The sequence below is a fragment of the Salvelinus sp. IW2-2015 genome, linkage group LG11 (genome assembly GCF_002910315.2).
Source record: "Salvelinus sp. IW2-2015 linkage group LG11, ASM291031v2, whole genome shotgun sequence".
Classification (NCBI taxonomy): domain Eukaryota; kingdom Metazoa; phylum Chordata; class Actinopteri; order Salmoniformes; family Salmonidae; genus Salvelinus; species Salvelinus sp. IW2-2015.
In genome coordinates this window covers 38,197,838-38,208,776 of record NC_036851.1, presented here as the reverse complement: position 1 = coordinate 38,208,776, position 10,939 = coordinate 38,197,838, and the positions used below count along the sequence as shown (strand labels likewise).

Sequence of the window (10,939 nt, the reverse complement as noted above, 5' to 3'; positions counted from 1 at the left end):
TCTCTCTCTCTCTCTCTCTCTCTCTCTCTCTCTCTCTCTCTTTCAGCTCCAGCATATCACAATAATAGCAACCACTCTGAACACTCCCTGAGATTCAATTGCAGCCAAGATGACAGTCTTGGACTCGGGCCTGCACTGTTTGATACTGTAGATACACTATGAGTCTGCATACTGATTTAGTTTGACTCCATTTCACTTACTATGCTTGCTACCTCTGCTACCGCCGCCTACAACACTTTCCCATTCTGCAAATGACATTGGGTTGAATTAATTTCTTTCTCATTTCAGACTACATTTAATGCGTGACCTCTTTTTATTAGAGTTAATGAGGTGAAAGTAAGAATTTGGACATGTTCATGTCAACTACACTCACTTTGGCACATTATTTGATGTTGACTTTCTGCAACAATGGTGATTTGAACGTTGTCATAGTAACGGGCCCATTACTTGCCTATGAAGGAATTGTCCCATATACAGTGTCACTCATGTAAGTAATTCACCTACCACTGATCTACATGGGTGTATTATGTGTTATCTTAACCGTGAAGATATACAGTATGTGTTTTGTTGCAGTTCTCTGTCTAGTCTGTCTAGTCTAGGCATGTCTAATAGTGTCGTGTATGTGCTAATTGTCAAACCCATAGTTAATCTCTACAGGAGGCCTGTGTGGATGTGCTTTGAAAATAGTGCTCAAATTAAACTTGCATGTCTTATTACTGTATTTTTGCGTGTTACTATTCCTTGTGAAGTCATATGTAGCCTAGGCTATATATGGCTCTAATTCATATTGTGCCTGTTCTTTTGTCATTAGTGCTGTGAGTGTCAGCGGCCTAATGTGGCCCATAGGCTGGGAGCGGGGCTCAGGTGTGTGTAGGCCTAGACTCCTAGATGAGACTGGTGTAATAAAGTCGTAGGAAATAATTTTAAGGAGAGCGCTTGAGCACCCAGAGCGACAGCCGGTCCCACTCCGTGATGACATTGTGTGCATATTGGGGCATGAGATGTTCATTAGTGAGGTGTGAAGGGAGGTATGGGGGATGGGGGGCGGGTGCGCAGCACACACGGTCGAGAAACAGCGAGGGGGAGAGAAAGGGAGAAAGGGGAGGGAGGGGAATCACCGATGCTCCTATTCTAAAATGAGTAGCTGCTGCGTATGAGAGGCAGGCGCGTTTTGTTTTTCTTCGTTTCATTCTAGAGGAGAAGAGAACAGAAGGTGAGAGAAGGGGAGGAGAAAAGTGGGAAAGGGGTATAGCAGCGAAAGAAAAAGAAGCGGGCTGCTTTTAGAGAATGAGAGGGAGATAGAGAGAGAGGACATCCTAATGCGACAAGGGCTGCAGCTTGACTAAATTGAGTGGCGCAGAAGGGGGGGAGACAGGAAACAGAGCGTGAGCGACGACAAACGGAGATAGAGAGAGAGGGGAGAGAGAGAGAGCGAGGTAGAGAGAGAGGGAGGGACAACAAAGATCTGTCAGATGAGGCTAGAGACGCTTCTATTATCTGAAAATCCCGTGTGGTCTCCTTTATTACAGGGCGTTCTGAGCGGGCTGCATCAGTGTGTCTCTTGCGCATGATCAGCCGTCTACACATCCCTTCTGGCCGGAGTGAACCCACATCTCAGCATCTCTCCGCCAGCAGAGAGAAAGAAATAAAAACGCTCGCTCTCCTCCGCTAATTGAGGTAGGTAAATGCGCATTTATATTTATCTGTCGCACTATCAGATAAAATGTGTTTGTTGTCTGACCTAAAAATTGGGCGGATTAAACCTTGTGTTTACCTGTCGTTGAAAGGGCTTCAAAATGCATGATGTCGCTTGAGCGGTTGTTTAGGTTTGGTTTTCCGTTTTTATCTCATTAGACACACTAACTGTGTGTGGGATGGAGATACGCATTTATATGCCATTTAGCATGATTATAGGTCTAGAGTTACTCCCCCRCCCCCCCCCATCTCGTTTTGAGACACCTCATGGATTATTCCCATAGTTTACGGGATCAAACAGGGGCATGGTTCATGCTCCATTGACAGCCCCCTGATTAAAACGGTAGCTTGTGTTTTGGTTTTATCTCAGCTAAAGTGACGGGAAACTCAGCTTAYTTCAACCTTTAGGTGGAGAAACCCCACGGCTTCTCCTGGTGAATATAGGATACCCACAGCCTACCTTCATCATACGCTGCTGAGGAGAACGGCTGGCGGGCAGGTGTATAACCTATAGTTGATGCCACCGGCGCACACTGTCGCTCACGCGCACGCACACACATCCGACTCACCCAGCAGCCGTGTCAAGTAGAGTAGACTGAGGAAGGAAACAGTCCACAGTTCATATGAACGCAATCATGAGAGTAGGCTAATAGTGCTGAAGGGAAAGGGCACATGCAATCTATGAATACTGTACATATCAAATGACTAATATAATGTTGAAGAACATACAGAATAATAGCCTATTCAGTTTTCTCTTTATCTCGAGCGACAGCACAGTCAGTCCAAAATAAATCAAAGCGTCTCCGTGCCATCAACAGAACACCTCTAAAGTACGTTTTAATAAAATTCGTAGTACTACGAAGTTATTGAATAGAAACACACAAGTTGCGAGTGGATGGTGAAGGTGCATGTTTATGCTTTTTTTTTGCTCTGGTCTATTTGGCAAAGCAACACTGTAGCATGTTTTGAATGTTCAGTGCAGAAACAGTCAAGCATCCACGCTTGCGTTGGTGTGATAGCAACTTAGCAGAGTTGCCAACAACTACCATACATTCAGGTTTATAGGGGAAATTGAAGATAGAGCCTGACTTCCACTTTTGGACGTTAACAATGAGACACTATGTCTTAACTCCTACTTCACATTTACTGGATTGGTTGAACAGTGCAGAAAATAACCTCCCCAACAGTTTTTAAAATTCTCATCAAGAACAGAATGTGGGGGTTTGGTTCCAGGCATTTCTTCTACACCTGCTACTTTAGGATGATGTGATAGTAGCCTACTTACTGGGAAGTGATGTGATAGTAGCCTACTTACTGGGAAGTGATGTGATAGTAGCCTACTTACTGGGAAGTGATGTGTAGTATCTACTTACTGGAAGTGATGTGATAGTAGCCTACTTACTGGGAAGTGATGTGATAGTAGCCTACTTACTGGGAAGTGATGTGATAGTAGTCTACTTACAGGAAGTGTGTGATAGTAGCCTACTTACTGGGAAGTGATGTGATAGTAGCCTACTTACTGGGAAGTGATGTGATAGTAGTCTACTTACTGGGAAGTGATGTGATAGTAGCTACTTACTGGGTAAGTGATGTGATAGTAGCCTACTTACTGGGAAGTGATGTGATAGTAGCCTACTTACTGGGAAGTGATGTGATAGTAGCCTACTTACTGGGAAGAACCATAATCTAGGCATTGTGAGCCTGTGACAGTGTTGCATTGTGGTGAGGAGAGCAATGCTAATCCTCAAATTGAGATGTTAGCTATAGTGTTGTTACAGCGTGAATAGGCTACTCAGCGTTGAGGAGCCTTGAGAAGCTCTAGTTTTGTATCTCTGTGTTGCTGCAGCAGCACGGTCTTCCTATGTGAAAGCCAGCAAGGCTGTATCACCACCACCTCAGCAATGATCAGGCTGAGGCCTGGACACTGTGTGACCGCTGTGCACATTCACTTTCTTCTCATGTTGCTGATGATGTACTGGGGTTCCTCTCGTTTTAAACTTGGCAAGGTTAGCCCTCCCATGCTTAAGCGTGCTTAGCTCCTTTAGCCGGAGCATCTGCCTTTCCCCCGTTGGCTGTGTCTCTGTGTCTCGGTGACCCACCACTAGCTCAAAGACTCCTTCTGCTCCCTCTAACGAGGGGCTGACCACAGGGGTCAGTCCTCTGTCAGAGCTCTGTGTGTCTGTATTGCGTGCGTGTGTGTGTGTGTGTCTGCGTGTGCGTGCATGTACGTATGCATGTTTTGCTCAGTGACTCATGGCACCACTGCAGAGCCTTCAGAATGTCTGAACGTCTTAGAATCTTAGATCTAGAACTGATAGAAGGGAGAGGAATGCTTTGTCTTACACTGGCAAATAGAGCAGATAGAATATTGGTGGAATGCTTTGTTCTGTATGGAACCCTCTCAGATTGGGAACTATAAGGCTACAATTGAACTTGACAGACTGATTGGCTGCATGGTGCAACAACCTGGTCTCAGAACATTTCATATAATTCTGTACGTAAATCCGAGACACTCCATTTAGTATGATATGTTACTTTTTGTATGGTATGAATTATTTTGTGGATGTCCATCACAATTAGCGGTTAGGGTTAAGGTTAGGGTTAAGCTTTATAGTTAGGTTAAAGGGTTAAGGTTAAGGTTATGGGAAGGACTAGACCAACTAACACATTATGGGGGTGATCATGTCAATGTATTGAAGGTTCTGGGGGTGCCCTGATTGGCTATGGAAGAGCTCAGTGATTCGCATCCTTCTCCATTTGATGCTCTAAACCTCCTCTTTGATAGGCTCTGTAACAACGGTAAATGTAATTACACCGGTAAATCGAATATGTTTTCTATTTGTAATAATTTTTTTATTTTTTATGTAATAAACCAGGTAATTATAATAACTTMCCGGTAAACGTAATAAAATGTTGAATGGTAAACTTATGTTTTTCATAGTAACTTCTGATCAGTCAGTGGCCACGCCCCTGTGAGCACAGACATTTACATCAGCGTCATGGAACACCCCCTTTTCTACTCCAGTATAAAACCCACTTCCGACAAAATGTATATTAGACCAGAAAGCATGGAGCTGTTGCTACATGTTGAAATGGTTGGCAATTTAACTTCTTACGGCTGAGATCGGCTGAGATCCTGTTAATGGGATCGACTTGACAACAGCCAGTGAAAGTGCAGGGCGCCAAATTCAAACAACAGAAATCTCATAATTAAAATTCCTCAAACATACAAGTATTTTACATAATTTTAAAGATAAACTTGTTGTTAATCCCACCACAGTGTCCGATTTCAAAAAGGCTTTACGGCGAAAGCACACCATCTGATTATGTTAGGTCAGTACCTAGTCACAGAAAAACACAGCCATTTTTCCAGCCAAAGAGAGGAGTCACAAAAAGGAGAAATAGAGATAAAATGAATCACTAACCTTTGATGATCTTCATCAGATGACACTCATAGGACTTCATGTTACACAATACATGTATCTTTTGTTCGATAAGGTTCATATTTATATCCAAAACTCTTAGTTTACATGGGCACGTTATCTTCAGTAATGTTTTGCCTCCAAAACATCCGGTGATTTTGCAGAGAGCCACATCAATTTACAGAAATACTCATAATAAACATTGATAAAAGATACACGTGTTTTACATGGAACTTTAGATAAACTTCTCCTGTCAGATTTCAAAAAAACTTTACGGAAAAAGCACACCATGCAATAATCTGAGTACGGCGCTCAGACACAAAAACAAGCCATACCTGCCATGTTGTGGTGTCAACAGAAGTCAGAAATAGCATTATAAATATTCACTTACCTATGATGATCTTCATCAGAATGCACWCCCAGGAATTCCAGTTCCACAATAAATGTTTGTTTTGTTCGATAAAGTTCATCATTTATGTCCAAATACCTCCTTTTTGTTTGCGCGTTTAGTACACAAATCCAAACTCAAGAGGTGCGGGCAAGTCCAGGCGAAAGTTCAGACGAAAAGTCATATTACAGTTCGTAGAAACATGTCAAACGGAGTATAGAATCAATCTTTAGGATGTTTTTATCATAAATCTTCAATAATGTTTGAACCGGAGAATTATTTTTTCTGTAGAAATGCAATGGAAGGCATCTAACTCTCACGGGAGTGTGCAAGACTGAGCTTGTGGCACTCTGCCAGACCCCTGACTCAAACAGCTCTCATTCCCCCCTCCTTCACAGTATAAGCATCAAACAAGGTTCTAAAGACTGTTGACATCTAGTGGAAGCCTTAGGAAGTGCAATATGACATCATAGACACTGTATATTCGATAGGCAATGACTTGAAAAACTACAAACCTCAGATTTCCCACTTCCTGGTTGGATTTTTTCTTCAGATTTTTGCCTGCCATATGAGTTCTGTTATACTCACAGACATCATTCAAACAGCTTTAGAAAGTTCAGAGTGTTTTCTATCCAATACTACCAATAACATGCATATATTAGCATCTGGGCCAGAGTAGCAGGAAGTTTACTCTGGGCACGCTTTTCATTCAGATGTGAAAATACTGCCCCCTACCCAAGAGAGTTATGTGCTGTGCCAGAAACTCTAAATGGGAAGATGGGAAACTCCATTCAATTCATATTATTATTTTCCTCTTTCATTTACAAATCTCCTGAAGTGACTATGAGACATGGTTGTATCTAGGGGGATTTGTATCTAGCTAGCTACATTTTAGCTACGAGACAAGAATTCCACGTGAGACTAATGGACATTTGGTTTGACATGAAGCTCCTTTTCATCTGTTTTGTCCAATCACAAGAATGCATTCGTTCAGAATATTTCATGCAATCCTCTCATTGGCAGAATTGATGTCTTTCAGTTGCATGGTCTGATTGAGCTGATCTGCCCGGCTCTCCCACATACAGTAGCTCCCAGGCATTCGCTCCAGTCACAAGTCAATCTTTTGAAATGATGCGAAGCCAGGACACTAACTTGTAACTAACTTCAACTAGAAACAACAATGTTTTCTCTCTCTCTTACTTTCATGTAGGCTATTTTTTCTTTGATCATATCAGAAACTCTATTTTCACATGTGCTCTGTAATTCATTCATCTGTTTTGCCTCTCTTGCGCCGCGGTCCGCAAATGTGAGTTGCGGCTGCTTATTCCTTTGGGAAAAACTAATGCTATTTGTTGAATATTAGGAGTACAGTAATATTTTTGGAAAGTGCACATTTTCCCCTTTTCATAGAAAGCACTGTTATTACCCCCCCCCCCCCCGGCAAGGCAGCAGCTAATCTTGCTGGGGTCCAATCATAATTACATACAATAAAACAATACATAACACAACACATTAGTATAGACTACTCTACCATATCATATCTACAATACAAAATCAATAATACAGCAAAATAACAATATTAAAATGTGTGTGTAGAGTGTGTGTGTTAGTGAATGCTGTGTGGGTCTCTTCACAGCCCACGCTGTTCCATGAGGTGTAGTTTTCTCTTTTTTGTGTGTGTGTTTTACTCCCTTTTTCTCCTCAATTTCATTCTTGTCTCATCGCGGCAACTCCCCAACTGGCTCGGGAGGCAAAGGTTGAGTCTTGCGTTATCCGAAACATGACCCACCAAAACGCGCTTCTTAACACCCGCCCGCTTAACCCGGAAGCCACCTGCACCAATGTGTTGGAGGAAACACCATTCACCTGACGTCTGAGGCTCAGCCTGCAGGCACTGGCCCGCCACAGGGAGTCGCTAGAGCGCAATGAGCCAAGTACAGCCCACCCGGCCAAACCCTCCCCTAACTCGGACGACGCTGGGCCAATTGTGCACCGCCATATGGGACTCCCAATCAGGGCCAGTTATGATACAGCCTGGGATTGAACCCGGATCTGTAGTGACGCGTGTAGCACTGCGACGCAGTGCCTTAGACCGCTGCGCCAAAATGMGGAGGCCCGTTTGATCTGTTTTTGAAATCTGATTTTACTGCTTGACTGAGTTGCATGATGTGGAGTAGAGTTACATGTAGTCATGGCTCTATGTAGTACTGTGCATTTTGCGTAGTCTGTTCTGGACTTTGGGACTGTGAAGTGAACCCTAGTGGCATGTCTTGTGGGGTATGTATGGGTGTCTGAGCTGTGTGCTAGTTGCTTAAACAGACAGCTTGTGATTTCAACATGTCAATACATCTCACAACGACAAGCCCTTCATGGTTATGATGGGGTTCAAATAAGAGTTGTAAATTGTTTAACCTTCAGTCAAGACTTTACAATCTACCACAATATCAATGTTGCCAGCTAAGGTATATGAGGGCATAGTAGGCCTATTTTGGCAAGGCCATCTACAGTGCATTCAGAAAGTATTCAGACCCTTAGACTTTTTCCATATTTTGTTAATTACAGCCTCATTCTAAAATGTATTAAATKATTTTTTCCCTCATCAATCTACACACAATAACCCATAATGACAAAGCGAAAAACAGGTTTTTAGAAATGTTTGCAAATTTATAAGAAATAAAAAAGAGAAATACATACTTATTTACATAAGTATTCAGACTCTTTGCTAGGAGACTCAAAATTGAGTTCAGGTGTATCCTGTTTCCATTGATCATCCTAAATTAAGATGTTTCTACAACTTGATTGGAGTCCACTTGTGGTAAACTCAATTGATTGGAAATGATTTTGAAAGGCACACACATGTCTATATAAGGTCGCACAGTTGACAGTGCATGTCAGAGAAAAAACCAAGCCATGAGTTTGAAGGTATTGCCCGTAGAGCAGCGAGACAGGATTGTGTCGAGGCACAGATTTAGGGAAAGGTACTAAAAATATCTGCAGCATTGAAGGTCCCCAAGAACACAGTGGCCTCCATCATTCTTAAATGGAAGAAGTTCGGAACCACCAAGACTCTTCCTAGGGCTAGCCGCCCTACCAAACTGAGCAATCAGGGGAGAAGGGTCTTGGTGAGGGAGGTGACCAACAACCCGATGGTCACTCTGACAGAGCTCTAGAGTTCCTCTGTGGAGATGGGAGAAACTTCTAGAAGGACAACCATCTCTGCAGCACTCCACCAATCAGGCCTTTATGGTAGAGTGGCTAGACGGAAGCCACTCCTCAGTAAAAGGCACATGACAGCCCGCTTGGGGTTTGCCAAAAGCCACCTAAAGGACTCAGACCAAGAGAAACAAGATTCTCTGGTCTGATGAAACCAAGATTGAACTCTTTGGCCTGAATGCCAAGCGTCACATCTGGAGGAAACCTGGCGCCATTCCTACGGTGAAGCATGGTGGTGGCAGCATCATGCTGTGGGGATGTTTTTCAGTGGCAGGGACTGGGAGACTAGTCAGGATCGAGGGAAAGATGAACGGAGCAAAGTACAGAGAGATTCTTGATGAAAACCTGCTACAGAGCACCCCCGGACCTCAGACTGTGGCGAAGGTTCACCTTCCAACAGGACAATGACCCTAAGTACACAGCCAAGACAATGCAGGAGTGGCTWTGGGACAAGTCTCTGAATATCCTTGAGTGGCCCATCCAGAGCCCGGACTTGAACCCGATCTAACATCTCTGGAGAGACCTGAAAATAGCTGTGCACTGACACTCCCCATCCAACCTTACAGAGCTTGAGAGGATCTGCAGAGAAGAATGGGAGAAACTCCCTAAATACAAGTGTGCCAAGCTTGTAGTGTCATACACAAGAAGACTCGAGGCTGTAATTGCTGCCAAGGGTGCTTCAACAAAGTACTTAGTAAAGAGTCTGAATACTTATGTAAATGTGATATTTATGTTTTTAATTGATAATACATTTGCAAAAATGTCTAAAAAACATTTTTTTGCTTTGTCATTATGGGGTGTTGTGTGTCGAATGATGAGGGGAAAAAACAATTTAATACATTTTAGAATAAGGATGTAACTTAACAAAATGTGGAAAAAGTCAAGGGGTCTGAATTCTTTCTGAATGCACTGTAAACGTGATGGAAGGTAGTCTAAATATTCATTTTTTAATAGAAGAAAATGCACTGACTATTATGTGATTAAAGTGTCCAGCGTTTTAGTCGACTGTGAAATACTACAGTTAATGAAGGATGAAATGATTAAAATGTGACTGAGGTTAAAAGGTATTTTTAGACTAAACCTAAATACTAAACCAGAATAACAGCAAAGTAGCTGTTTCTATTGACATTTATTTTAATACATCCATAACAATGAGCTGATAATACCCGATTATGCCTGGCATAGCTAGAAAAGTTTCCCTTCTTGTCAGGACACTCAACACTGTTCATTACGAGGAGATCACATTGCATATCAATTACTAGGGTAGAAGCTAGCTAAATAGTTTGTTGCTAGCAAACCTGGCAAAATGACAACTGAATTAAAAAATACCAGTTGCTGAAAACAGCTGGTGTAACTACAAACATGTGGGAGGATTTGGCAGCTTAGTGCCACTTGCGTCATGACTGCAACAGTAGGGACCAGAGAATTTCATGTTCATCATTCACCACGCTAGGTCATCAAATCCTCCCAAAAAATATGTCTGTGCAAAATCAAATACATGCTAGCTAGCCAACTAGCTAAGTATAAGTGTTGGGACACGTTGGACCTGTGTTTACAATGTATCCAATTACAGTTTGTGTGGTTGTTGGTTTACCTTTCTGTAACTTTGTGGCAAGTACAGTCTGCATGTGTAAGCGCTTATTAAGTCATGATTGCAAGGTGTCCCGATATCTTTTCACAATTGTKCCCTTATCTAGTTTTAATGTCCATTCTAGAGTGCCTTTCTAGCCAATCAGAAATTAGTATTCACCGACGCTGTGGTATAATCTGTTTTAATTTTACTCCTGAATCACTGTGATAAATAGAATCATTTTTCTTGAGTGTGTTTTTAACAGAGCTGATATTACTTTGAAGTGCAATAAGCATACAGGTGAAATCAGTCATACATACAGACATGGTGGCATAGCAGGAAGGTTGGAACCCTGTGAATCAAGAGGTTGTGAGTTTAAATCCCAAGTGAGGACATGTTAATCAATAATTACTGTATGAGTAAACATAGGAAATGTAAAACATGTCATTTCAAACTACAGTATGTTAAAATATGTGTGTGTATACCAGAAGTTCTAACAAAAATAGTACACCAACAAGTGTAKACCTCCAGGAGACCATGATGCAATGTCCTTGGGACAAACTGTGTCTATGTATGAGTATTCCTGTATGATGTGCATGAGTTTATTTGTGTTGTAATTGGCAGTGGGGGGTGGTACAGTGCCTTCAGACA

The 10,939-nt window shown here is 42.3% G+C and overlaps 1 pseudogene; it reads left to right on the top strand.

Moving 5' to 3' along the window:
- Positions 1-1,277: 1,277 nt before the first annotated feature.
- The window catches only part of LOC111970713 (contactin-2-like), an 81,543-nt pseudogene continuing 71,881 nt past the window's right edge, over positions 1,278-10,939 (top strand).